Source organism: Brachyhypopomus gauderio, chromosome 14 (genome assembly GCF_052324685.1).
Source record: "Brachyhypopomus gauderio isolate BG-103 chromosome 14, BGAUD_0.2, whole genome shotgun sequence".
Lineage (NCBI taxonomy): Eukaryota > Metazoa > Chordata > Actinopteri > Gymnotiformes > Hypopomidae > Brachyhypopomus > Brachyhypopomus gauderio.
This window is the reverse complement of record NC_135224.1, coordinates 11,484,468-11,490,692: the sequence shown is the minus strand read 5'-3', so window position 1 is coordinate 11,490,692 and position 6,225 is coordinate 11,484,468. Positions and strand designations below refer to the sequence as shown.

The window sequence follows — 6,225 nt, the reverse complement described above, 5'->3', positions numbered from 1 at the left end:
ACCCCCTTATACCCAGGGGGAGGGGACCCCTTCTTGACATGAGGAGACACCCTGTCCATACACCCCAGGCATCCTCAGCCTACAAAGGGGCTCAGGGGTCCCTCCCAAAGGCCAGTTCTCCCTAAGGAGCAGCGCCTTCTGAGCCACATGCCGTGGCTCAGGAACCCCATAGCTCCCCCCCAAAAACATATTTAGGGGGGGGCCCTCTGGGGAATAACAAAACAAAAAACACAGACACTACATAGAACACTGACGCACCCAAGATGCCCTCCGTGCCACATCCAGTGGCACGGGACCTCAAATGGACCCCTCCCCACACACAGTGAAGAGGGGCGCAAGAGAGGAATTACATAAAATAAAGCACGCTACACTCTAGGACAAAACGAACACGCAAAGACAGAGAACACTAAAAAACGGACAGGACCCACCGATGCGCGCGCTCTGTGGAGCGCGACGCGCCTACTCCAGCTCTCTCTCTCTCACCGTTTTCCCAACGGGATCCGCAGATCTTTGGAGAGAGAGAGAGCTATACGCGAGCGGCTCACGCGTCACGCCCACAGCGACGCGTCTCTCGGGCTCGCAGTCGCTCACCCCCGTCACCGCGGGATATCGGGTGAGCGAGGCGAAAGGAGCCGAGAGATTCGCGTCACACGCGTTATAGCGTGCGGCACGCACCGGTGGACCCGACTACATACACACACGAACACCACCAGCGAAACACACACACCACGGCACACTCACACACTCGCTCACGTCCGCGTCGTTATTAAAACAAAACACTACAACGTACATACACACACACACACATACAGACGATAACGGACGTGCGCAATGTGAGGCACCGGTAGTTTCGCTGGGCGAGAGCGGAGTCTACTGGTCCCCAGCTCTAGTCACCGCCGTGTTACTTACGGGTTTTACACAAACAACATTTAAACACGGCGGGACGAGTGGGGACAGACTCAACACTCTCTCGGACAATACACGACAAACACACAGCACGTAGACAAACACTTACCACGAGACATGAATACGAAAGATGGAGAATGCAAAGGAGACTGGCGGCTTCCGAAGGTGGCTGGTTATTCTGTGACAGGCAGGGTGAGCAACTCAAAAAGGAAGCGATCACGCCAAGTCTCAGGGAAATAGGATGGTTTAATAGAAAGTGTGCAAACCAAAAACCCGTGCATGGTTCCAGATTAAGGAAATAATAACCAGCAGTCAACTGGTACAAAGACAAGACGTATATAGACAAACAAACGACCCTCAGGTGAGACGGATCACGGCTCCCGCCCACCTGAGGGACGAACATCACGTGACCAAAAACAGGACCGCTGCCGCTGTAACCGGGGGCGACCGGTAGGGGGGCCCCCCCACAACTTGACACACACACAGTTCTGCTCTAATTTTAGTTCTCTTACTTCTTCCTGTTCCTTCTGCTTCCTATTTCATTTTAATTCCTTTCTATTTATTTTATTTCCACCTATTTATTTTCAAAATAACTTTGTTCCCTTGGCTTATACCACTGTTTTCTTTGGCTCTGGGCTTGGTGTGCAGCCTCAAAGGTAAAAGTTTACATGCAGTGTGTAGGAAAGGCTTCATTACAGCCTACTCACTGTAGACTTGTCCAGGGGCGGAGTGGGCCACATTTTCAGCCCGGGAGTTTCATGCCCAAATCCGGGGCCCAAAATAACCCCCCCCCCCTCTCAATCGGCCCAAACTAGAGATTGACATGAGCCGGCCCATCGGGAATCCTCCTGAATCTCCCGATTAGTCACTCCGGCTCTGGACTTGTCTCAGTAAACTGCCTGCCCTTTCATTCCTCTTATCTTGTATCAAACACTTCTCTGTGGACACTGATGTAAGCTCTGTTCGAAATAGCCTACTACATACTACTGGCGTACTGATTGAGCCCCAAATCAGGATGCCGTATGCAGTATGTGACCAAAATGAAATTTTCCAGTACGCGAAACATACCCGGATGACCTACTACTTCCGCAAAATATTCCAGTACGCAAACAGAGCTATCTTCGTGGTGTACTGCATCCCATCATGCAACGCGACCAATTTCATATTGTCCGTATAAAAAAAAAAACATGTCGGATGTGGCGCGGATCTGTCTGAGTTAGTAGATATTTTGTACTGTCTTTAAACTCCTCCAAAATGAATGTCATAAAGGTAGCTGTTAAAATCTTTCTTATCTGCCTTCTCTTGTGGTATCTTCTAAAAATTGACAAAAAGTCCGCCATTTTGAGACATCAAAAGAATCGCTGTACTGCATACTACTACGAGGACCAGTATGCAGTATCCAGTATATACTGAGTCCAGTATGCAGTATCCAGTGTGTAGTAGGCTATTTCGAACAGAGCTGTACATTAATGGCATGTTTGCAGGATCATATTTTCATGGGGCCAATTCACTCTAAACTGTGACAGTGTTTCTCCTGTTCACATTTACAACGAATATGACACATGCTGTTTGTTATATGTCTCTGTTAGTTTAGATGTCACTTTTGCAGTACTCTTCACACACGTCACAGAGTGATGCATTAACCATATTGGGTATCCATATTATAACATAATGCAAACTGAAAGATTAGTCTCCTCTGCCTAGCAAGCTTTGAGCATGGAGGTCTCCTTTGGCGTATAATCTTACATGCTGGATTTGGGCAAATGGGCAGAATGCCTACTGTTGTGGCAACTAGCTAAAATTAATTCTATATAAAAATGGGCATTTTTCCATTATTAATTACAGATCAAAAACCGGAGCCGCAGGGGCTCATGGGTAAGTTGTGAAGTCCCCCATTGGACCGATTGTATTACATTATGGTTATGTTGTACAATTATTAAATACGTGTGTAATTATGTCATTTATGTGTCATTTAGTTTACCTTGCCCTGTGTCTGTTTATGTGACTGTAGAGTCGTTGTTACTCCTGCCATGTATGTGTGTTGCCCATACCTGTTAAGTGTCCCGTTTTGGCCGGGAAAGTCCCATATTTTACTGCTCTGTCCCGGCGTCATCCCATTTTTTTTTTCACCCTTATTTTCAGTTTTCCTTTTTATTTTTTTAAAGCATTCATGTGCCGCTCCAAACAGAATTCTGTCACTAGCCTCGCGAGAACTGCCACCCAGACTACTGCAGGTGGAACTGCCACCCAGACTACTGCAGGTGGCAGTTCTCGCGAGGCTAGTGACAGAATACTGTTTGGCGCGGCACATGAATCCTTTAAAAAAAATATAAATTGAAAACTCACGGGTTTAGTCACATTTGTAGTTCAAAACATATTTGGGGTGTTTTTTTTTCACTTTTTGCCACTCCAAATTGTGACGCGCGGGTCGTGGCGAGGAATGAAACACGGAATCCCTTGATGGCAGCAAACGTCACGGTTTATTTTTAACAAGATTGCGCAATAGCGCACGGAGAACAATAAACATTCACAGCAACGTGTGGACATAGACAACGACGAGCACAGGACACTGCGCGAGCGCACATTAAATAGACAGACCACATTAGCCCCATGTGATTATGATACGATTCACAGGTGAGACACATTATTCACACAACAAAGCTGTCACCACGGAGTTCCAAAAACGCAGACAGAGCACGTGGACAACGTTTACACACGCCCAAAAGGGAGGGGCCGGGGTCCTCAACGTGACAGACGCCTCCTCCAAGGGCACTACCCGTCCCGGGGTGCCAACAGGACCGAGTGCCCCGAACCCACGACGATGGGCGGATCCGACGCGCTCAGTCCTGCATCTGGGAGGTGACTGCCCTCGGGGAAGCGTCCGCCACGGACCGCCTAGAACACCCTCCCTGGGAACATAGGGGAAAAGACGTTAGACACGTTACACGGGACATTCACAAACACGCACACAGGCACATTGACACATAGAGGAACGAATGGGAAAAATGGGTTAGGAATACACACGGGAAGACTGACAAACACTGGCACAGACAAACACATAACAGGCGCCAGGCTTCACGCCAGGAGGAGAGCGAGCAGGGGAGAGAGGTCCGGAGCTGCTGGTGCTGCAGGCGCTGCAGTAGGCGGTGCTCCTCCTGCCTTTGCTGCAGACTCTCCGCCAGGTGCAGCGCGGCGGGCGGACGTGCCAGGGGCAGCGCGGCGGGCTGACGTGCCAGGGGCAGCGCGGCGGGCTGACGTGCCAGGGGCAGCGCGGCGGGCTGACGTGCCAGGAGCGCCGGGGCTGGCGTACGCGCAGGGTTTCCGCCACGTTCATTTTAGTGCGGCGGTCCGCCACGCCTTCGTTCTTCCCCGCCACCCTTCGTGAAAATTCGGAGCCCGGCTTTTTATAGTGTAATTGGCCTCGTCAAAGCATTCGTCTGCCTTTCCCGCGCTTGATCAGCGTTGCCCCGCCCTCTCTCGTTTCTGACACTGGAATTTGATCAGTAGCGAAAAGGAGCTCATCTCGACAGGACACCGGCTATCAAACTGGACAACTAAATCCGAGGTATGTGGCGTTGAAATTATGTTTTTTTATATTTGTGAACAAGTTGTTGAACATTGTTCAAGGGTTATATCAGTTTAGCTGTATTTCCTTTCAGAAAAGAAACATATTCGGCGAAAATTTTCGATTCCTAACGTCAACGCATCCTCTTTCAGATGAGTTTGCTGAAATACTTCGCCAAAAAAAGAAAAGAGCCAGATGAAGAAACTGAACAGGTAAGCCTACCCCACCAAGCACCAGACGTCCTATGGACGTTGTTTTTTGGGCTAAATCTGGTCGGCCCGTCATGGCCTGCGTCTAGCCCAAAAACAGACGTTGAAAATTGGGCTGTGTTTCGTCCGTCTGATTTTGGTTCAAATATAACCAGAGACTGACGTCTGTTTCAGACCAAACATAGCCCTAACACTATGGAGTCAAATTAGGGTCTTTAATGGTGACGAAAAAATAATAATATCGCAAATATAAGATTAGCATTTTGCATTTTACGTTCCTAATTTGTTTCTGCAATACTTTCCCTCTTTTGCGTTTCTTTCTTTTCTTTGCGTTTCACATTTTATGTTGCTGCTTTTTTTTTTGCAATACTTTCTCCCTTTTGCGTTTCTTTCTTTTGTTTGCGCGTCACTGCTTTTCTTTGCGTCTGGCATTTTACGTTCATAATTTTTTTTTGCGCTTCTCTCTTTTCTTTGCTCCGGTTTCACCCTCTGTGTGGGGGCGGGGAAAGAGGCGTGGCCAAGAGCGAAAGGCGTGCTGTGAATGTTCAGCGTCAGTTCAGCTTCCTTCCACTCGCTGAACTGAACTGCTGCCGCAGCGCATCTGGTGTTAAAGGAAGAGAGAGATCGGGTGTGTGCGAGGTGGTGGCTCATTTCAGGGCATTGTTTTTAATCGCTCAGGTTTTCAAAAGATCATTTCAAACCGACCTCAGTAAAATGATAATAATAATAATAATAATAATAATAATATATATATTTTTAAACGAAGTTTTAAAAGGGCACTTTCGTTGATAAAGGGCAGAGTTGGTGGTGCTTTAGCACCTGATGTCTATGTGTGCACGCATATACCTGTGGTCCAGCTGGGCGACCGTCTGCCATGATACCAGTAACTCTCTCTCTCTCTCTCTCTCTCTCAGGATATGGATCAGCTCCACATTCTTACAAAGCTGGCATCTCAGCATGAGGAGTGGCCCCAGCTATACCCCTCATTAAGTAAGTTGGCAGCAATAGCCTTGACGGTGCCTGTCTCCAGTGTTAATTGTGAGAGAGATTTCTCTACGATGAATAGGGTAAGTATCACTTTAATTTTTTATAATAAAATACACACTCCGTAACATTGGGCATTTCATTGATGAAGCCTTCATGTATGTATTCATAATAGGTGAAAACAGACCTGAGAAACAGGCTACAGGGGGAGCACCTGGCTGCGTGCATGCGTATCAGTATTAATGGACCTTCAGTCCTTGAGTTCCCATACCAGAAGGCCTTAGAGCTGTTCTTTAAAAAATCCAGGAGGATTAAATGCTCTGAGGCAGCCTGCCAGATGTGCCACTGAATGTGTTGGAAATAAAGAAAATAACTGGAAACATGTGTAATTGTGTTATATCGTGATATCATTAACGTGATATAAATTATCGGTTCCCAACCGGGGGGTCCTGCCACCGCACCTTCAAGGAAATCCTGGGGGAAACCCTGCGTACGCGCCTGGTGCATCGCGGCTGACGGACTGACCGAACGGGCCATGTGAGTGGTCCCCTTCGGTCTCCA

General features: G+C 48.0%; 1 long non-coding RNA gene across 2 annotated transcripts; it reads left to right on the top strand.

Annotated features, from left to right (window-relative positions):
• Positions 1-4,300: 4,300 nt before the first annotated feature.
• On the top strand, positions 4,301-6,000 carry LOC143475548 (uncharacterized). 2 transcript variants are annotated; one of them, XR_013121043.1, is made up of 4 exons: positions 4,301-4,471; positions 4,624-4,683; positions 5,595-5,747; positions 5,840-6,000. It is a non-coding gene; the product is annotated as an uncharacterized LOC143475548 (long non-coding RNA). The 2 variants fall into 2 exon arrangements; XR_013121042.1 differs by having other exon boundaries at positions 5,595-6,000.
• The last annotated feature ends 225 nt before the right edge of the window (positions 6,001-6,225 follow it).